Raw genomic sequence first — 22,766 nt, forward strand, 5'->3', positions numbered from 1 at the left:
AACAGATAGAATAGAGCATCACACATAGATTAGATAGATAGAAACATGTCAGTCACATATATAATAAGTACAGTGACAGTGTTGCTTACTGTACTTGTCATTTAGTGTAAAGGATTTATTTAAAAAAATAATAGTGTTTTCATGCACCGTCTCTTTAAAGAAGCCGGCCGGCAATTCAGCATCTGTACCCGACAATTTAGAACAGAAAGATAGAGCATCACACATAGATTAGATAGATAGAAACATGTTAGTCACATATATAATAAGTACAGTGATAGTGTTGGTTACTGTACTTGTCATTTAGTGTTAAAATAAAGGATTTATTTAAAAAAAATTGGCGTGGGGTTCCCCATAATTTTAGGCTCTAGCAGAGATTAAGCAGACGGCTGGGGCAGATGTTTGAAGACTGAGAAGGGGATAATACCCACGGAGCTTCCCAGGCTACTAATATCAGCCCCCAGCTGAATACCTAGCCTTTACTAGCTATTAAAATGGGGGACCCCCCCAAAAAAATGACGTGGGGTCCCCCCTATTTTAATAGCTTGCAAAGGCTAGGCAGACAGCTGGGGGCTGATATTAATAGCTCAGGAAGGGTGCCATGAATATTGGCCCCCTTCCAGGCTAGAAACACCAACGGTCAGCCGCCCCAGAAATGGCGCATCCATAGGATGCGCCAATTCTGGCACTTAGCCTCGCTCTCCCCACTGCCCTGTAGCGGTGGCAGTGGGGTAATAGGGTTGGGGTTGATGTCAGCTTATAATGCCAGCTGACATCAAGCCCAGGTTAGTAATGGAGAGGCGTCTATAAGACACCCCCATTACTAACCCCATAGTGAAAGTTAAAAAAACACAAACACCCAGAATAAAGTCCTTTAATTGAAATAAACACACAATTCTTTATTGTTCTAAATTAAACCATACTTACCGTCACGCCCATTCCAGCTGAAGCCAACGATCTCCTGAAATAAAAGAAAAATAATAAAGCAACATCATCCTTACCTTTCCATGGTTCCCATGGCAGCTTCAGCTCTGCTACATCGAGATGACAGGCTGGACCGCAGCAGAACGCTGCCATCCAGCCTGTCATCCCGCAGACACTGAGAAGCGCAGGCATGCTTGCGCTCCACAGTGTCTCTCTGTGACGGCATCCAGATGAGCCGAGTTAATGTCCAATGAACTCGGCTCACCTCATTCACGTCACTGACAGCGTGAGAAAATTCTCCTGCACTCAGCGCTTCAGCGCGAGAATTCTCCCACGCTGTTAGTGACGTGCATGAGTTGAGCTCATGTCCAATGAACGCAGCTCACCTCATGCACGTCACTGACAGGGTGGGAAAATTCTCACGCTGAAGCGCTGAGTGCAGGAGAATTTTCCCACGCTGTCAGTGACGTGCATGAGGTGAGCTGAGTTCATTGGACATGAGCTCACCTCATGCACGTCACTGACAGTGTGGGAGAATTCTCCTGCACTCAGCGCTTCAGCGTGAGAATTTTCCCACGCTGTCAGTGACGTGCATGAGGTGAGCCGAGTTCATTGGACATGAACTCGGCTCATCTGGATGCCGTCACAGAGAGACGCTGAGGAGCGCAAGCAAGCCTGCGCTTCTCAGTGTCTGCGGGATGACAGGCTGGATGGCAGCTTTCTGCTGCGGTCCAGCCTGTCATCTCGATGTAGCAGAGCTGAAGCTGTCGTGGGAACCATGGAAAGGTAAGGATTATGTTGCTTTATTATTTTTCTTTTATTGCAGGAGATCGTTGGCTTCAGCTGGAATGGGCGTGACGGTAAGTATGGTTTAATTTAGAACAATAAAGAATTGTGTCTTTATTTCAATTAAAGGACTTTATTCTGGGTGTTTGTGCTTTTTTTTAACTTTGACTATGGGGTTAGTAATGGGGGTGTCTTATAGACGCCTCTACATTACTAACCTGGGCTTGATGTCAGCTGGCATGATAAGCTGACATCAACCCCAGCCCTATTACCCCACTGCCACCGCTACAGGGCAGTGAGAAGAGCGAGGCTAAGTGCCAGAATTGGCGCATCCTATGGATGCGCCATTTCTGGGGCGGCTGACGGCTGGTGTTTCTAGCCTGGGAGGGGGCCAATATTCATGGCACCCTTCCTGGGCTATTAATATCAGCCCCCAGCTGTCTGCCTAGCCTTTGCTAGCTATTAAAATAGGGGGGACCCCACGTCAATTTTTTGGGGGGTCCCCCATTTTAATAGCTAGTAAAGGCTAGGTATTCAGCTGGGGGCTGATATTAGTATCCTGGGAAGCTCCGTGGGTATTACCCCCTTCCCAGGCTTCAAACATCTGCCCCATCTGTCTGCTTAACCTCCGCTAGAGCCTAAAATTATGCGGAACCCCACGCCAATTTTTTTTTAAATAAATCCTTTATTTTAACACTAAATGACAAGTACAGTAATCAACACTGTCACTGTACTTCATATATATGTGACTGACATGTTTCTATCTATCTAATCTATGTGTAATTCTCTATTCCTTCTATTCTAAATTGTCAGGTACCGCTGCTGAATTGCCGGCCGGCTTTTTTAAAGAGACGGTGCATGAAAACACTAATATTTTTTTCAATAAATCCTTTACACTAAATGACAAGTACAGTAATCAACATTGTCACTGTACTTCTTATATATGTGACTGACATGTTTCTATCTATCTAATCTATGTGTGAAGCTCTATTCTATCTGTTATAAATTGTCGGGTACTGCTGCTGAATTGCCGGCCGGCTTTTTTAAAGAGACGGTGCATGAAAACACTAATATTTTTTTTAATAAATCCTTTACACTAAATGACAAGTACAGTAACCAACACTGTCACTGTACTTCTTATATATGTGACTGACATGTTTCTATCTATCTATCTAATCTATGTGTGAAGCTCTATTCTTTCGGTTCTAAATTGTCGGGTACAGGTGTATGCCGCTGCTGAATTGCTGGCTTTTCGTGTTTCACTGTGAGCACAGTTCCCATCGATTTGGGCAATCACTGTAATGCCACAACCACCATGGCTGTGGCATTACAGTGAGTGGCAGACAATCCCTGCATGATTGGTGCTCTAAATAGCGCCAGACATGCAGGACACGCTTTTGGTGCACGAACAGTTATCGAACATAACCTCGAACAGCCGAATTTTTTGCAAATCGTTCGGGTTCGTCGAACAACTCGAACACAGCCCAAAACGGCTCGAATTTGAGATTGGCGAACAGTTCTAGACGAACACCGCTCATCTCTAATTATTATAGCACAATTTATTCCATTGTGCTTTACATGTGAAAAGAAGTCACTGACTGGTGCAAGAGCAGAGAGGACCCTGCCCATGAGGGCGCACAAACAGTCTATAAGGGATGGGTGAGGATACAGTAGGTGAGGGTATAGCTGGTCATGCAGCGGTATGGTGGATCGAGGGTTACTGCAAGTTGTAGGCTTGTCGGAAGAGGTGGGTCTTCAGCTTCCTTTTAAAGGTTTCAACAGTAAGCGAGAGTCTGATATGTTGGGGTACACAATTCAAGAGTAGAAGGGATGCACAGGAAAAATCTTGTATGCGATTGTGGGAAGAGGAGAGAAGACGGGAGTAGAGAAGGAGATCTTGTGAAGATCGGAGGTTGCGTGCTGGTATGTACCGGGAGACTAGGTCACAGATATATGGAGCAGACAGGTTGTGGATGGCTTTTCATGTCATGGTTACGGTTTTGAACTGATGTCTCTGGCCAATGGGGAGCCAGTGAAGGGATCATAGATTGCAATCTTAAAGATTGCTGAAGCCAGTCCACAGTAAAAAAGCAGCCATAGAGTGTCCAGGAACCTTCCCACATACTTTTCTTAGCTAGGGCTGCTTCTTGGCAAGGTTTTATGGGCCCACCAGAGAATCCTCGGGTTGGTCTGGGCTTCTCCATAAGGAGAGTTCATGATAGCACAAACTTTGCAGCTGCTATGGGGCTCTTGAGTGGGGGAGAAAGGTGGGCCCTCAAAATCAAATCCTCTGGTGGGCCCAATGTTTTTCACTGACACTGCTTCTCGGTGAGAGTTGTATTTCACCACAGCCATATTCTTTAGCTCAGTGAAAGGACTGTCATAGAGGGAAACTGTATCTACTCCGGTTGTCATTTCTCCGCCACCAGGTTCCACCCATTGTCACACACGGCAATGCCTGGCTGCATGCTCAGCGGTGAGAGCCACAGATCAGGCTACTGTGCTACAGCTTTCAACAACTTTGCAGCGTTGGGCGGTTTGTCACCTAAGCATTAAGCATTTTATCTTCAGCACAGCCTGTTGCCGCTTGGCCAAGGCAGTGCTGCAGTGCTTCCAGCTTGTGACTGATGTGGTCATTTTGGAGATGGAGGCTGAACCGGAGGAGGAGGTGCAGGAGCTGAACAATGTGATTACATTGCGGTTACATTCGCGAGTCTGGTTTTATACTAAAGAAAGATCCTACTGTGTTTTTATTTTTTTTATTTTTATTTTTTTACGTCTCTTCAAATGTGTATTGAAGTGCGTCCTAATTTTGGGAGCCCTTGAAATTGTTGCATATGCAATAACAGTATAGGAGACACACTCCTTAATAATGGGAAGGACAATTCGAATAGATTCTATGTTCTAGAATACTAACTGTCTTATCTGAAATTCTTTTACGGGTGAGGTATCGCAGTATGCATAGTGTACTACACCTATCCAGCCTCGTATTATTGCCTTATACTGCGTGCTGCTGGTGCTGCTCAAAAAAAATTAAAATCTTTTCTATTCCCTATCGATAACACTGTCAGATGCATTTACAATAGGAACAGGTGCTGCTGCTAGGTGGTATCATCACCATCTACACATGTGTTCATTCTGGTCACATAAATGTCTTCCACAGTCCATAACTTTATCTTTTTTTATTTCTTTGGCCTTATATACAAGTAATTACCCTGGAAAAAATATTTCTTAACATTTTTTCCATTTTAGCTTGTTTTTTGTATGTTTTTTTTTGTCAGTCCGCAAAAGTGGCATAATAATCTGACATCATTGTTCACAGATATGCTATTTGTCAGTGGCCAACTGAGAATAGGTTTGAACCCTCAACTGTAATACTTTAAATGGAGTGAAATATTTGACATGCTCACAATAATTGCTGGATTATTAGGGCAGTCATATGGGATAATGTCTGATGGCCACCGTTTCAGGCAGTTACCTAATAGTATGGTATTTGTCAGAGACCAAGTGTCAATTGGTTCACCAAAACACAGGTGGCTGATTTTAAAAGGAGTGGAATATTTGGCATGCTCCACAAAATTTCTGCATCATTATGGCAGTCATATGGATCACGTGGGTCTGATCATTGAAAAAAGTTCCTCTACTTCCACAATACAGTAATATGAATAAAATAAAACAAAATCTGGCTGCATTCTGTGAACAAGCAAACTGAGCTGTAAAATGGTGTATACTGGCACACTGCTACAATCTATAAATGGAGGACAATATTTTCCACGTTCACTACAAATGGCTGGATTTGAACCGCAGTTATATGTGATACATCTAACAGAGAACCACGGTTTTAAATAGCAGGCCTGTAATTTACTAATATTATTCTACACAGAGACCTAGAGTGAATTACTTGACCGACACACTGCAACAAAATGAAAATGGAAGAAATGTCTGATTTTGGAACACTCTTATAGGTGATATGTCTGACAGAGAACCACAGTTTTAAATAGCAGGCCTGTTAATTTACTAATACTATTCTTCACAGACACCTAGTATGAATAGCTTGATCGACACACTGCAACAAAATGAAAATGGAAGAAATGGCTGATTTTGGAACACTGTTATAGGTCATATGTCTGACAGAGAACCACGGTTTTAAATAGCAGGCCTGTAATTTACTAATACTATTCTTCACAGACACCTAGTGTGAATAGCTTGACAGACACACTGCAACGAAATGAAAATGGAAGAAATGTCTGATTTTGGAACACTCTTATAGGTGATATGGCTGACAGAGAACCACGGCTTTTAATAGCAGGCCTGTAATTTACTAATACTATTCTTCACAGACACCTAGTGTGAATAGCTTGACCGACACACTGCAATGAAATGAAAATGGAAGAAATGGCTGATTTTGAGCCATTCAAAAATTCAGAGGAGTGGGCGGGTTATACAGAACTCAGCATTCTGATCACTGCTACATTTACAATAGAGAAAACAGGGAATCTATCAAAACTGTACCAAGCAGTCTGGTAACTGATATATTGCTGGAATTAGGCTCTCTGTTTCTATATTATGCTGCTCACAGATTATGTAGCAAATATCAGATGACAGATTCCCTTTAGGAAAGGTGTTTCTTCTTGATGCTGGAAATATGGCCAGTTGAGATGTACAGTGATCACTCGAATTAAGAAACACTGCCATATATTTTCAGGAGAAGCAAATGCATTTCCAGAGAATTAAGGCAGTTCCATGTAGAAAGTATTCAGCAGCAGTGAAGACCAACCAAAAGTGTCTGGATAACGTTTATATCTTTTTATTACATGATTGATTATAATTTTAATTCTACATATAATTTTGGTAATATTTTAGAACTTACTTTTACTGTCTTTTGTATGTTGATTGGCACATACTCTTTATGTTAGTGTATTTACTTAAGTTGTGGAAATGAATCCACTTTTGAATACTGGAAAATTTATGGAACAATAAAAGGACACTAACCCTTAAAATTAATTATAAAGATAAACTGTAGATAATCTTGCTCCCGAGGTTTGACAGTTTTCAGAATTTTGTGATTGTCATTAAAGGAAAACAGTCTTGTTGGAAAAAGACAGGGATTAACCTCCTACTGATCTCTTCCATTCTTGGCTAAGGAACGGAAAGGGCATGCTTAGCCAAAGGGGTGGGGTTTAGCAATCGTATTATTCTTTTACAGAGCCAGACACATGACCGTAAGGTGGAGGAGAAGGTCATGAGAGATCTCCTGAGACACCAAGAGAAGTTTTCTCTTTATGTTTCCCAGTTTAAATTGCAATATGAAATGAAAGGAGGAGAGCAAAGAAGGAATGTATGGGTTATATATAGATTTTTTTAAATTGTGCAATTGTGTAATTTTTTTTGAACTTTAATATGTAACTTTATCTTCTTCTTTTATATTAGTTTTATAACACAAATTGGTTTCCAAATGTGTTTTAGTTCACAATCAGAGCGCAAACTGGAGTAAGCATTATGTGATAGTGGGGCTAGTTGTAGAGCTAGGCAAATTTATATGATTACTTCATATTTCCTTCTTTTTTGCCTTAATACACTGAAGAAAGTCACCTTGAATAAATGCAGGCACATGCAAAAGCTGGAAAGCAGTAAGCGTCTCATAGCTCATTTATACTGCACCTTCAAACGGAATCTATCAGCAGGTTTTTGATAGTTAATCTGATAGCAGCATGATGTACATAGGATAAGAAAGCCTGATTCCAGGGATGTGTCACTTATTAAGCTGTGTGCTGTCGTTTCAATAAAACCAGTGTTTTACTAGCAAGAGATTACCACTAAAGGACTATGTCTCACTAGTCAGGCTAATCAGTGTAACCACACCACTGACTGGCAGCTTGCTGACAATTCAAAGTGCACACAAGAAGCTGTCAGTCAGGGGTGTACACGGTTTTACACAGAATAGAAGTCTTAGCTCTGCTAGCTCTACATCAGACAAAACAGATTCTATCAAAACTGCACTAAGCTGCTAAGGGGACGGTTGCAAACAACTTTATTAAATAACGGAAAGCAACCGAACCCGGGATCCGCGATGCAGCCTGGAGGCTGAAGGTAAGAAGGTAAAACAACCAACTGAAATAACAATCCCTTCCGTGTTGCTGCACACCGGAACAGGAATAGGGATTCGCACTATCTCTGTTAACTGCACGAGAGATGTGCGATAAATAATGTATCCGTAGCCCTGTTTACAGCACAGGGACTACACAGTTGGCGCTAGGATGCGTGTGTGATACACGCCGGTGTATACGTGCTCCCAGCCGGCGTGCTACCGGACTGAGGAGTATCTCTCCACGTAGCTTACAGGGGGTGCCGGGAATACGGCGTCTGCAAACTGCTCGGGGTTTATTGCGACCCCTTTGTCGGAGCCAGACTGTCAGACGAAGCTACCTGCCTCCCTCCATCTAAGGCTGCCTATCCCGCGCTAAACCTGCCTGACAGAAGCTAAAGCACACGTGGAGCCCAAACGACCAAGCGTCCACACAACACCATCACAGCTCAATGATCAGAGCGCGCCGCCATGTTTGTGGGCGGGCTATTTAAAGATTAAGCCCTGCCCACCATCACACAATTGGTGACGTCACCCGCGACCAATCAGGCAGTGCCAGGTCACCGGATCAGCTGACTCCAAAACCACCAATCACGGTCCGCCATGTCACGGACATGCTCAGTACAGTGAATCCTGGACTTAGGCTGTAGCAGCCCTGTTTCCCTTCGCAACCTACACTTCATGTTGCTAGGAACAAAGATCCAAGAGACAACTTGTACGTATCAGGCACCAGCTAGGTGTTGGGACTGACGATGATGCTGAGCAGCATCAGCCCTGGTTGGACTGGAATGGGAGATAACAGAATCCACTGATGGTTTTGAACCCACTTCAAATCTAGCAAACGCCCAACATAAGCAGTCAAGTAAGTGATACATTGCTGGAATCAGGCTCGCTGTCTCTATGTTATGTTGCTATCAGATTCCATAGCAAAAACCTGCAGACAGATTCCCTTTAAAATGTATTCAAATAAAAAAAAGCGAAAAATACAGTTTTTACAATAAGTCAAATTTATAAAATAGAAGTTGAAGACATAAAATAAAATGTAATTTGTTTGGTATCATGACTGTACTTATTCAAACAATATATAAAATAATTTATGATGCTCAGTATATGCCATAAAAAGAACAAGTCCAACAGCTTTGTTTTTTGCCAAAGGAAAAACTAATAAAATTTAAGCACTAAAATATATTTTTTTAACACAATCTACATTAAGAGCAATTTGTCTTGCAAAAAAAGCCTTTTAAAGCTACAGTATGTGAAACAAAGTGTAATGCAAAGAGATAAAATAAAAAAGGAATTAAATTTAATATCCATATATCTCTGATACTATTCCCTCTAAATCTGTTCCATGTACAAGGTGCTTTAATGTTGCACAAAAAGAGTTACTGTTTTGCAGTTGTGTAATTGTCAGTGCAAAGCATAGCCATAGTAAGTAAGGATGAGCGGACCGGAGGATGTTCGGGTTAGGCCAAACTGTAGTTCGGCTGAACCCAATTGAAGTCAATGGGGATCTGAACTTCAGTGCTTTAAAATTGCTCTAAAATGGTCATAGTAAGGGCTTGGGGACTGCAAAAGGAGGCAAAGTGAGGGTAAGAGCAGGACAATTGTCCTGCAAACAAATGTCGATAGGTAAATGACTTAAAAGAACATAGAATTTAAAAAAAATCAAAATAATCATTTTGAACCAGGATGTGGAGGTACAATTGGAGGAGGAGGTAGATTAGGTGGAGGAGGATGTGGCAGTATAGCTGGAAGAGGCATTCAAAACTGTTTTTGTGAAGAACTGACTTAAAAGAACATAGAATTAAGAAAATAGCAACTTAGAACCAGGAGATGGAGGTCCAAGTGGACGAGGAGGTGGAGTAGGTGGAGTTTGCGGTGTAGGTGGAAAGGGGGGTAGCCAACACTGTTTTATGTTTTTGTTTTTTTTTAGTTTTGTTTTTGTTTTTCTTGTATTCTTGCTTTTTTTTTTTTTTTTTTATTTGGGGAGGCCCCAAAATTAAACAAATGGCATATATATAACAATGGCTGGGTGTGGCTGGTATAGTTGTCTAGTCAGCCAAAGGTATAGACAAGTCCTGTGGGATCCACGCCTGGTCCATTTAAAGGAATGTGAGCTTCCCCATGTTGGCTATGATGGACAGGCGGATGTGCCTGTCTGTGATCACAACCCCTGCCATGCTAAACACACATTCCGACAGTACACTGGCAAGCTCAGGCCATGTGTCCTATTTGGAGACCCAGAAGTTAAATGGGGCAGACCCATCACTTTGTAAAGGTGCATCTCACTAAATTAAAATATCATCAAAAAGTTAATTTATTTCAGTTCTTCAATACAAAATGTGAAACTCATATATTATATAGAGTCATTACAAAGAGAGTGATGTATTTCAAGTGTTTATTTCTGTTAATGTTGATGATTATGGATTACAGCCAATGAAAACACAAAAGTCATTATCTCAGTAAATTAAAATAATTAAGAATAACACCTGCAAAGGCTTCCCAAGCATTTAAAAATGTCCCTTAGTCTGTTTCACTAGGCTCCACAATAATGGGGAAGACTGCTGACTTGACAGATGTCCAGAAGGTAGTCATTGACACACTCCACAATGTCCCAGAGTTCGAATTTTCATTTGGAAATCAAGGTCCCAAGATCTGGAGGAAGAGTTGGGAGGCACCCAATCCAAGCTGCTTGAGGTCTAGTGTGAAGTTTCCACAATCAGTGATGGTTTGGGGAGCCATGTCATCTGCTGGTGTAGGTCCACTGTGTTTTATCAAGACCAAAGTCAGAGCAGCCATCTACCAGGAAATTTTAGAGCACTTCATGCTTCCCTCTGTTGACAAGCTTTTTGGAGATGGAAATTTTATTCTCCAGCAGGACTTGGCACCGGTCCACACTGCCAAAAGTACCAATACCTGGTTTAAAAACAACATAATCACTGTGCTTGATTGGTCAGCAAACTCGTCTGACCTTCACCCCATAGAGAATCTATGGGGTATTGTCAAGAGGAAGATGAGATACACCAGACCAAACAATGCAGACGAGCCGAAGGCTCCTACCAAAGCACCCTGGGCTTCCATAACACCTCAGCAGAGCCACAGGCTGATCGCCTCCATGCCACGCTGCATTGATGCAGTAATTAGTGCAAAAGAATCCCCGCCCAATTATTGAGTGCATTTACTGAACATACATTTCAGTAGGCCAACATGTCGGATTTTAAAAACATTTTTCAAGCTGTTGTTATAAAGTATTCTAATTTACTGTGATAATGACTTTTGTGTTTTCATTGGCTGTAAGCCATAATCATCAACATTAACAGAAATAAACACTTGAAATAGATCACTGTTTGTAATGACTCTATATGATGTATGAGTTTCACTTTTTGTATTGAAGAACTGAAATAAATTACATTTTTTGATGATATTCTAATTTTGTGAGAAGCACCTGTGCATGGAGGCGTGTGGACACTTACTCTTCCACCATGTTGTTGTAACGCTGCCTCCTGCTAATACAGACTGTATCAGATGGTGGTGCCAGATGTTGTGGCATGCTGAGATGGCTTTGCCACATTTAGGCCATGCTAACCCTGCCTTCCGAGGTGGTGCCTGTGCCCCAGCTGCATTGACCACTTCCTCCTCCTCTGCCTTGTTCTTCCACTGAGCCCCCGCTGTCAGGTGGGAACGCCATCAATAGTACCTCTACCAGCATGCGCTTGTATTCATGCATTTTTACGATCCCGCTCCAGTGACAGAAGTAATGATGGTATGTTGTCCTTGTAGCTGGGATCCAGCAGGGTGACAACCCAGTAATCAGCAGTGTTAACATTCCGGGCAACTCAGTGGTCGTTGCACAGGCACAGCAGCATGCATTGGCTCATGTGTGCTTGGCTGCCTAGAAGTAACGACAAGCTGTCCTCGGTGAGAGGTGTACGGTCTGGGTCCTCTGTATCCTCCCAAGGGCCACGCTCCAGTAATGTCCATTAACTGCTTTGAGTGCCACCCTGCTGTGAACACAGTTCCTCCTCATCATCCTCTAAAACTGTCCCCTGGCTGGACAGTTGTGTACTTGGCCGCTATTTATTTAGGGACCCACCTTCCAAGCCATGTGTGGCCAGCAGGCCTGATAACAGTGTGAATGGTCCCTGATACTCCTGCTTCTCTTTCTCTTGTGCCACCACATGTTCTGCATGAAGGCCCACTCTGGTAGTAAAGTGGTGGTGTTCTGCAGAGTGACTCAGCCATGCGTGCTGCAGCTGAAACTCCACTATTGCCTGCTGCTGCTTACACAGTCTCTCCAGCATATGCAAGGTGGAATTCCACCTTGTTGGTATATCTTATATGAGACTGTGAGCAGGAAGGCAGAAGTGACACTGCAGCACAGACAGGTGAGCACCGCAGCAGGGTGAGAACGCCAAAAGTGCACACACGCTGCTCACACTTTCAGCACCAGCTTTGACATATGTGGGTAATTTTTCAGGAAGCTATGCACCGCCAAATTCAGCACATGCGCCAGGCAAAGGATGTGCGTCAAGCAAGCTAGGCTCAGAGCTGCTATGAGATATCGCCTGTTATTGTACACTACCAGGCCGGCTTGAGGTTTACTGGCACCAACCACTAATGTGTCTGCTGTTTGATCCCCGTCCACATCTGCTGCATGGTAGGATTTGTCCTCCAAACAGATGAGTTTCAGAACAGCCTGCTGTCGTTTCCCTTTGACTGTGCTGCAGTTGGTGGTGCATGTCTTACTGTAACCGGATGAGGACAACATGGACAGAGAAACTTCCAGCAATCCGCGGTGTTGGTAGGATATGCGCTAGAATGCACTCTGCCTCTGTCCCAGCCACCACTACATCAATTGTGTATATAGTGTTTTGTCTAGTGTGCCTTTAAGTTGATTAAATATGAAATATAACCTCAGTCTGCTCTTTTATCTCGATCCATGAATCCACATGTCCTTGGTCTCAGATCAACATCACATGCTACTGGGACTGGTCTCTGTCTCAATATAATCCCACTAACGGATCAGGCTTATATCTAATGAGGAACTGGTGGCAATTCTTCCAGGCTGGCAAGGCTCTTTCACTGGTGCTAGTGAAAGGGGTCTCTCAGCCTGTCAGGGTTGTGAGTGAGTGTTGTGCCATGCCAGCGACTGCGTGGGCGCCAACCTCTCTCCCTCCTCATGCTTCCCTGGGCCCGTGTGGACAAGGGGTGTCTTTGTAAAACTGTGCCAAGCTGACCTTTTGTATCCCCAAGGGGGAGTGGAATGTCAAGTTAAGAAAAGTGGGGAGACAGTACCGAGTGACCCCTTGACGTATTAGTGACGTTAGGTGGTGCCGCGAGGTGCGGTTCTTCAATCTTGGTGACACTGCGGGTGGTAGTGCAGTCACACTGTCTCTTTGCGGTGAGGCAGGTGGCCCTGTTGATCATGAGAGGGAGGAAGAGGCTGAGACCACAGCAGAAGAGTGAGCAGGAGGAGGCTCAGATATGTCATGCTTTTTAAAGTGTGTACTCCACTGCACCTCGTGCATGGAATTCAGATGCCTCATCATGCAGGTGGTGCACAAGTTCAGAACATTTATGCCTCGCTTCATGCTCTGACGGAACAGTGTGCAAACCACCTATGTCTTGTTGTCAGCACATTGGTTGAAGAAATGACATGCAGGGAGCTCCTTTGAGCTGGCTTTGGTTTGCTCATTTCCTCAGCGCAGTGGGCAGTAGCAGCCAACATACTAGCTAGGGGCCGCCCGCAGTGATTTTGCACCCTGCATCCTCTTTTGCTGTGCTGCTGGGGTAGCGTAACCACCTCTTCTTTCTCCAAACTGTGCACATCACTAGGATGGCCTTCACTCTATGTTGAGTCTAGGACCTCCTTATCCCCTGCATCATCTTCCACCCACTCCTCGCCCTGCCCTCATTGTCGGCCTGCACACTGCAGAAAGATGCTGCAGTTAGAAACTGTTTCGTCATCCTCTGAGATGTGCGGCGTTGGTCCACTGACCGTGTGAACTAGACATCAGTGCACTCAGTCTCTTCCACTTCTGGGGCAGGGCCAGGTGGATGGGCCATGGAACCTCAGCCAGCGGACTCATCAAAAAGCAGAAAAGACTGCTGCATAACTTGGGGCTCAGACTGCTTGGCTGATTTGAAAGGTGGTGAGGTGGAAACTGGATGACCATGGTCCTCAGGTGCCAACTCTGCGCTTTCTGCAGGGGACCACGTGGAAGATAAAGCAAAAGAACTGGAGGCACTCTTAGCCATCCAATCTAACACCGTCTCAACATGTTCTGGCCTCACCATTTGTGTAGCGGTACTCAGCCCCATGAAATTACACAGAATGGCCTGTTGCTTGCATGCACCAGAGGGCACGTAGCATAAACCACAGGAGAGAAAAAAAGCAGTATGCACTGACAGGGATCACCAAAATGGAATCAAATTTATTAACACAACAAGCCAAAAAAAGACATATTAAAAACAGTTAAAAAGCAAACAATCACTATACATGTGTACAAGAGACCATAGCATTAATTTATTATGTTATGGTTAAATCCTCAAATCTGTTTGATGTAAAAAACTAGGTCACCAAAGCAATGAACTATCCCCCTCAAAATATGCATATAAATGTGCAAAGGATCTTGGGGAGAAGTAATTCTCCAAAATTCTAAATGAAGGTTAAAAAAAACAAAACCTAGTCCATGTATATTAGAACATCTGTAGGCTAGCTTTTCCAAAATAACCATGCAGTATAAATAAAGTGCATATACAAGATCAGATGTATGTATCATGGAAAATATTTAGCCATATAACATGAACATTTATCAAATACAAACATGCAAAAAGAGAAAAATATAAAGTGCATGTTCTATAAATCACATATGATAGTCATATTAAATGTTCAGATAGTAGTCTAAACAAAAATAATTTTGTCATGTAAGCATGATATATACTGCTGGCACATACAGTGGGTATGGAAAGTATTCAGGCCCCCTTAAATTTTTCACTCCTTGTTTCATTGCAGCTATTTGGTAAATTCTAAAAAGTTCATTTCTTTCTCATTAATGTACACTCTGCACCCCATCTTGACTGAAAAAAACAGAAATGTGGAAATTTTTGCAAATTTCTTAAAAAACAAAAACTGAAATATCACATGGTAATAAGTATTCAGACCCTTTGCTCAGACACTTATATTTAAGTCACATGCTGTCCATTTCCTTGTGATCCTCCTTGAGATGGTTATACTCCTTCAATGGAATCCAGCTGTGTTTAATTAAACTGATAGGACTTGATTTGGAAAGGCACATACCTGTCTATATAAGACCTCACAGCTTACAGTGCATGTCAGACCAAATGAGAATAATGAGCTCAAAGGAACTGCCCAAGGAGCTCAGAGACAGAATTGTGGCAAGGCACAGATCTGGCCAAGGTTATAAAAGAATTTATGCATTATTCAAGTTTCCTAAGAGCACAGTGGCCTCCATAATCCTTAAATGGAAGAAGTTTGGGACCACCAGAAGTCTTCCTAGACCTGGCCATCCAGCCAAACTGAGCAATTGTGGGAGATGAGCCTTGGTGAGAGAGGTAAAGAAGAACCCCAAGATCACTGTAGCTGAGCTCCAGAGATGCAGTAGGGATATGGGAGAAAGTTCCATAAAGTCAACTATCACTGCAGCCTTCCACCAGTTGGGCCTTTATGGCAGAGTGGCCAGATGGAAGACTCTCCTCAGTGAAAGACAGATGAATAGAGTTTGCATAGAGTTTTCTCAAAAACACATGAAGGACTCCCAGACTATGAGAAATAATATTCTCTGGTCTGATGAGATGAAGATAGAACTTTTTGGTGATAATTCTAAGCAGAATGTGTGGAGAAAACCATGCACTGCTCATCACCTGCCCAATACAATCCCAACAGTGAAACATGGTGGTGGCATCATCATGCTATGGGGGTGTTTTTCAGCTGCAGGGACAGGACGACTGGCTGCAATTGAAGGAAACATGAATACGGACAAGTACAGAGATATCCTGGATGAAAACCTTCCAGAATGCTCTGGACCTCAGACTTGGCCGAACGTTCACCTTCCAACATGACAATGACCCTAAGCACACAGCTAAAATAACAAAGGAGTGGCTTCAGAACAACTCTGTGACCATTCTTGACTGGCCCAGCCAGAGCCCTGACCTAAACCCAATTGAGCATCTCTGGAGAGACCTGAAAATGGCTGTCCACCAACGTTGACCATCCAACATGACGGAACTGGAGAGGATCTGCAAGGAAGAATGGCAGAGGATCCCCAAATCCAGGTGTGAAAGACTTGTTGAATCATTCCCAAGAAGACTCATGGCTGTTCTAGCTCAAAAGGGTGCTTCTACTCAATACTGAGCAAAGGGTCTGAATACTTATGACCATGTGATATTTCAGTTTTTCTTTTTTAATAAATTTGCAAAAATTTCTACATTTCTGTTTTTTTCAGTGAAGATGGGGTGCAGAGTGTACTTTAATGAGAAAAAAATGAACTTTTTAGAATTTACCAAATGGCTGCAATGAGACAAAGAGTGAAAAATTTAAAGGGGTCTAAATACTTTCCGTACCCGCTGTATATCTAAAATAGAGCAAGACAACAGACATTGAGACTAGAGAGAGATGAGTAAATCTCTCAAGATTCGATTAGTTTCAGATCGGCAAATGTCGCGATGTTCTCCGAACAATTCGCCGAACAGTTAGTCGAACATATCCAAATCCCATTGGATTTAATGGGAGGCAAAACTAAATGCATACACAACACCTTCAAAAGGGGCAAAAAGCTGCCAAAACAGCTCAAATTATGGGCAGACACCAGGAAAAGTGGCATCAATTGACCCACAGTACAAATTTTATAATGGCACAACAGCAGTCAGCCATGGGCCATGCATGAGGTATCAGGGTCTGGGTCAGCATATAGAGCTTTGAATTTAACTTCAAATTAAAAAGAGGTGGGTGAGGGATCAGTGTAGGTCTGCTGTGCTGGGAGCCCTGATACCACATGCAACAGTTCAAGCTGATTTTGTGCTGAGCCACACTCAGGTGGCACAAATATCAGCTTTATAGAATACTATTGTTAGTAAAATTTAAGGATAGTAATACAGGTAGTTGATTGAAAGTAAGTGCAGGCCTGCCCGTCTACTGCTACAGGCAACACACATGAAGGTGACCCAATCAGGAGTCTCCACATTTCTAAAAATTAGTGGCAGACACAACCAAAGTGGCATCAATTTCACTAGAGTAGAACTAGTATAATGGGCCACTGACACCCCTTCCACTACAGCCAACCCAGCACATGGAGACTCAATCAGGAGTCTTCACATTTCCAAAACTGAGGGGCAGACACCACCGAATTGGCATCAATTTCACCAGAGTAGAACTAGTATAATATGCCACTGACATTACAGCCAACCCAGCAGATGGAGAACCAAACAGGAGTCTCAATGTTTCCAAAAATTAGGGGCAGACACCACCAAAGTGGCATAAATTTCACAAGAGTAGAAATAGTATAATGGGCAACTGACACACCTTCCACTACAGCCAATCTAGCAGATGGAGACCCAATCAGGAGTCTCCACATTTCAAAAAAATAGTTTTAACATCATCAGCAGCAGCAACAGCAGGCACAGAAGCCACAACAAAGATATCACAGACTGCAAGAATGTGAGATCAATGCAGCACACTAAAAACAACACCATCATCTAGTCTGCACAGTCTGCGATTGGGGTGCAAAAGTCCTTGGAGATCCATGACTTATTCATCTTTATGAAAGTTGTAACGGGTCTGGGAGGCGGAACCTCTGGGCTACAATACAAGGGGGCGGTCCTTGTAAGGGAGCGGGTGGCGACCAGGCAGGTAGTCACAGGAAGTGACCAGGACAGTCTCTGGGTGTACGGGCAGGAGGACACGGCAAGTGATCGGGGCAGTCTCTGGATAAAGGGTAGGTACGACCTGTGATGGCTGAACCTCCAGGTAGGCTAGCAAGGCAGATGAAGAATGTGTGCTCCCAGGTGAGCAAGCGAGAGTCTCTGGAATAGCAGGTGGTCACAGCACGTGACGGCGGAGCCTCCAGGTAGGCAAGCAGGCAGGTAACGGAGAAGCGCTCCCAGGTGAGCGGGCAAGAGTCTCAGGAATAGCTGGTGGTCACAGCACGTGACAGCGGAGCCTCCGGGCAGGCAAGCAGGCAGGTAGCGGAGAAGCGCTCCCAGGTGAGCGGGCAAGAGTCTGGAGTAGCTGGTGGTCACAGCACGTGACAGCGGAGCCTCCGGGCTGGCAAGCAGGCAGGTAACGGAGAAGCGCTCCCAGGTGAGCGGGCAAGCTGGTCCATAGACAGACTGACCGGAGTTGTAAGGCAGACCGTCGGACCTCAGGCAAGCAGGCAGGTAGCTGAGGTGCGCTCCCAGGTGAGCGGGCAGGCTGGTCCTTAGACAGACTGACAGGAGTAGTAAGGCAGACCGTCGGACCACAGACTAGCAGACAGGTAGCAAGTAATCAGGCAGGAATCTGACAGGTAACTGGCAGGTAACTGGCAACGGGACCTGAGGGCTGAAGCACAGGTGAGACACAGGTGCAAACAACATTGCTCGGGCACCTCCATTTTGGAGGAGGTGCCTTATATATGATGAAGTCCTCCGGCCATTGGCCGGGGACTCCTTAGGACGGCGCGCGCGGCCCCTTTAAGAGGAGGGGAGCGCGCGCGCCCTAAGCACAGGGGCCGGGAAGGAGCGCGCGCTGAGAGCAGAGCGGGAGGAGGACGCCGGGAAGGAGCGCGCGCTGACAGCAGAGCGGGAGAGGGACGCCGGGCACGGGGCAGAGCGGTGAGGGGAGCAGCGTCCCTGCCTCGCAGAGGGCAGGGACGCCGGCACTACAGTACCCCCCCCTTTAGGCCCCCCCTTTTTTAGGCCAGACAGAAATTTAGCTAGGATGAGAGGGGCATGGATGTTCTCCCGGGGCTCCCACGTTCTCTCCTCAGGACCAAACCCCTTCCAATCTACCAGAAAAAAGGTCTTTCCTCTTACCCTTTTGGTGGCAAGAATGTTCTCTACCTCAAACTCGTCCTCAGCAGAAACCGGAGCAGGAGGCGTACCTGTAGACTTGGAAAAAGAGTTAAGTACCACAGGTTTGAGGAGAGATACATGGAAGGAGTTAGGGATCCGTAAGTTGGCCGGGAGTTTCAATTTATAGGCCACCGGGTTGATCTGACTGGTGACCTCCAGAGGTCCGATGAACCGAGGCCCTAACTTGTAAGAGGGTATCTTGAGTCGAACATATTTAGATGAGAGCCAGACCTTATCTCCTGGACGAAATTGAGGAGGATCCAGGCGTTTTTTGTCAGCGTGTCTTTTCATCCGCTCGGACGACTGAAGGAGTGCGGATCGGGTACTCTCCCAAATGGAGGAAAATTTGCTAACGAGAGATTCCGCAGCCGGGTTGTCCACCGAGGTGGAGACAGGAAAAGGAATCCGAGGATGCTGACCAAAGACTACAAAAAACGGGGATTTGGAGGAGGATTCGCTCTCGTGATTATTGTAAGAGAACTCGGCCCATGGTAGGAGATCCACCCAGTCAGAATGGTGGGCATTAACGAAGTGCCGGAGGTAACTGGTCAGGTTCTGATTGATCCGCTCCACTTGACCATTGGACTGTGGGTGGTAAGCGGAAGAGAAGTCCAGGGTGACGTCTAGTAGTTTACAAGTGGCTCTCCAGAAGCGTGAGGTGAACTGTACCCCACGATCCGACACGATGTGGAGGGGCAGGCCATGAAGACGGAAGATGTGACGAATAAAGTCTCTAGCTAGCTCGGGTGCAGACGGGAGGCCTGGCAGGGGAACGAAATGAGCCATCTTGGAGAAGCGCTCAGCGACCACCCAAATGACCGTACAACCGGCAGAGAGTGGGAGGTCAGTTATGAAGTCCATTGCAATATGCTGCCAGGGGGCAGCAGGTATTGGGAGCGGAAGGAGGCGACCGGCTGGCAGATGTCTCGGAACCTTGTTGCGGGCGCAGGACACACAGGCAGAAACAAAGTCTATTACATCCTTGTGCAGGGTAGGCCACCAGTAGTGCCGGGAAATAAGCTGGAGGGTCTTCTTCTGACCAGCGTGGCCAGCAAGTTTAGACGAGTGACCCCAGTGAAGGATCTTCTCCCGATCAGGTACTGATACGAACGTCTTTCCGGGAGGGAGACAATTTAGACTCACGGGAGCCACCTGCATTACTCTGGCGGGATCGATGATGTGTTTCGGATCTTCCTCGAGATCAGATACCAGAAAGGATCGAGACAAGGCGTCCGCCTTGACGTTTTTGTCAGCCGGGCGAAAATGAAGGACAAAATCAAAACGAGCAAAAAACAAGGACCACCGGGCTTGGCGCGGGTTAAGTCTCTGGGCATGCTGGAGGTAAGCCAAGTTCTTGTGGTCAGTGTAAATTATTACCGGGTGAAGAGCCCCCTCAAGCAGGTAACGCCACTCCTCCAATGCCAGTTTGATGGCCAATAACTCTCGATCTCCTATGGAATAATTGCGCTCAGAGGAGGAGAAGAGTTTAGAGAAGAAGCCGCAAGTTACCATCCTCCCGGAAGAAGATTTTTGAGTAAGTACCGCTCCAGCTCCAGAGGAGGAGGCGTCCACTTCCAGGAAGAACTGCTTGTTGCCGTCCGGGCGATGCAGCACCGGGGCGGAAGAGAAGGCCTGTTTTAAGGAAAGAAAGGCTTCTTCTGCTTCGGGCGGCCAATCTTTGGGATTAGTACCCTTACGGGTGAGCGCGGAAATTGGGGCAGTCCGGGAAGAGAAGTGTGGTATGAAGAGGCGGTAGTAGTTGGCGAAGCCCAGGAACCGCTGAATGGCCTTCAACCCCTCCGGTCGGGGCCATTTCTCGATGGCAGACAGTTTCTATGGATCCATTCGTAGGCCGGTCTGAGAAATAATGTAGCCCAAAAACGGAAGCGAGGTCTGCTCAAAGAGGCACTTCTCGTATTTAGCGAAGAGGTGATTCTGCCTGAGCCTGAGCAGGACCTGACGAACGTCCCTCCGGTGAGTCTGGAGATCCGGAGAGAAGACCAAGATGTCGTCCAGGTACACCACTACGCAGGAGTAGAGAAGGTCCCGGAAGATGTCATTGACCAACTCTTGAAATTCGGCAGGAGCGTTACAGAGACCAAAGGGCATTACCAGGTATTCATAGTGGCCGTCCCGGGTGTTGAATGCCGTCTTCCATTCATCCCCTTGACGGATACGAACCAGGTTGTACGCCCCACGGAGGTCTAGTTTGGTGAAGATTCTAGCCCCCCTCAGACGATCAAATAATTCTGGAATGAGCGGAAGGGGGTACTTATTCTTCACCGTGATCTGGTTTAGGCCTCTATAGTCTATACAGGGACGGACAGAGCCGTCCTTCTTTTTGACGAAAAAGAAGCCTGCTCCCGCCGGGGAGGTAGATTTCCGGATGAATCTCCTGGCCAGATTCTCCTCAATATATTCGGACATCGACCGGGTCTCAGCAGCGGATAAAGGATAAATACGCCCACGGGGAGGAGTAGTACCGGGTAACAGGTCGATGGGACAGTCGTATGGTCTATGAGGGGGTAATGTCTCTGCCTCCTTTTTATTAAAGACATCAGCATAAGACCAATAAGGAATTGGAAGTCCAGGTAGATTAGCTGGGGTAGGAGAGGGACGGACGGGATGGACGGGAACCAGGCAGGTCTTATGACAGTCTTGTCCCCAGCGAAGGACTTCTCCGGTTTGCCAGTCAAGCACGGGTGCATGTTTCTGGAGCCAAGGCAGACCTAGCAAGAGGGCGTGAGAGAGTCCAGGCAGAACATGAAAGGAGATACTTTCAGAATGCAGCATTCCCACCTGCAGAGTAATGGATTCGGTGATGAGTTGGATGGGGCGTGGTAAGAGCCCCCCATCCACGGCAGCCACAGACAAGGGTACAGCCAGAGGTTTGGTGGGGATGCGGTATTTCTCTACCAGGGACTGTGAAATAAGATTCCCGGCTGCTCCAGAGTCCAGTTGGGCTAGTTCGAAATAACGGTTCTCCCCGTAGACGATTGAAACTGACAACAACAGGGATGGAGAGGATTTATTCTTGTCTAGGTGGACCTCTCTGAGCGAACCTAGACACAGGCGTTTCCCGACCTCTCCGGGCAGGCACGGATCCGGTGCTCCTTACTGCCACAGTAGAAGCAGGTCCCCTCGGCACGGCGTAAGTCCTGACGGGTCTTGACCATCTTGGTCTGGTCAACCTGCATAGGCTCAGGAGGGTGTACCTGGTTAGAGACAGAAGGAGTGACGGGTTTCTGAAAAGTAGGAGCTAGACGTGGTAACCTCCTCTCACGGGTGACCTCTCTGGCACGCTCCTGGAACCGTAGGTCAATCCGGGTGGCAAGAGTTATTAAGTCATCGAGAGTGGTAGGAATGTCCCGACCGGCAAGTTCATCTTCAATACGGCCGGACAGACCCTCCCAGAAGACGGAAACCAGAGCGTCGTTATCCCAGGCCAGCTCCGAGGCAAGGGTACGGAACCGTATGGCATATTGGCCCACGGTGAGACTCTCCTGACGGAGGCGTAGCAACGATGATGCAGATGAGGTCTTCCGTCCGGCTTCGTCGAAGACTTTCCGGAAAGCCGTGAGAAAAGCAGGCAAGTTGGACACCAGGGGGTCTCCTCTCTCCCATAGAGGATTTAGCCAGGCCAGGGCCTCCCCGGTGAGATGGGACATGATGAAGGCAATTTTGGCCCGGTCAGAGTTAAACTGGTGGGACAAAAGTTCAAAGTGCAGGGTGCACTGATTTAAGAAGCCCCGAGCCTGGACGGAGTCGCCTCCGAAGCGAGGAGGTGCAGAAAGCCGGGGTCCGGGGTAGGATACCATGGTATTAGTGGGCAGCGGAGCTGCCGGATTGCAAGATATGGCACTGGCGGAGGTTGTTGGTGGATCAGACAGAGTGTTCAGGCGAG

This window comes from Phyllobates terribilis, unplaced genomic scaffold (assembly GCF_046119375.1).
Source record: "Phyllobates terribilis strain yellow unplaced genomic scaffold, ASM4611937v1 Scaffold_4__5_contigs__length_816908805, whole genome shotgun sequence".
Classification (NCBI taxonomy): Eukaryota; Metazoa; Chordata; class Amphibia; order Anura; family Dendrobatidae; genus Phyllobates; species Phyllobates terribilis.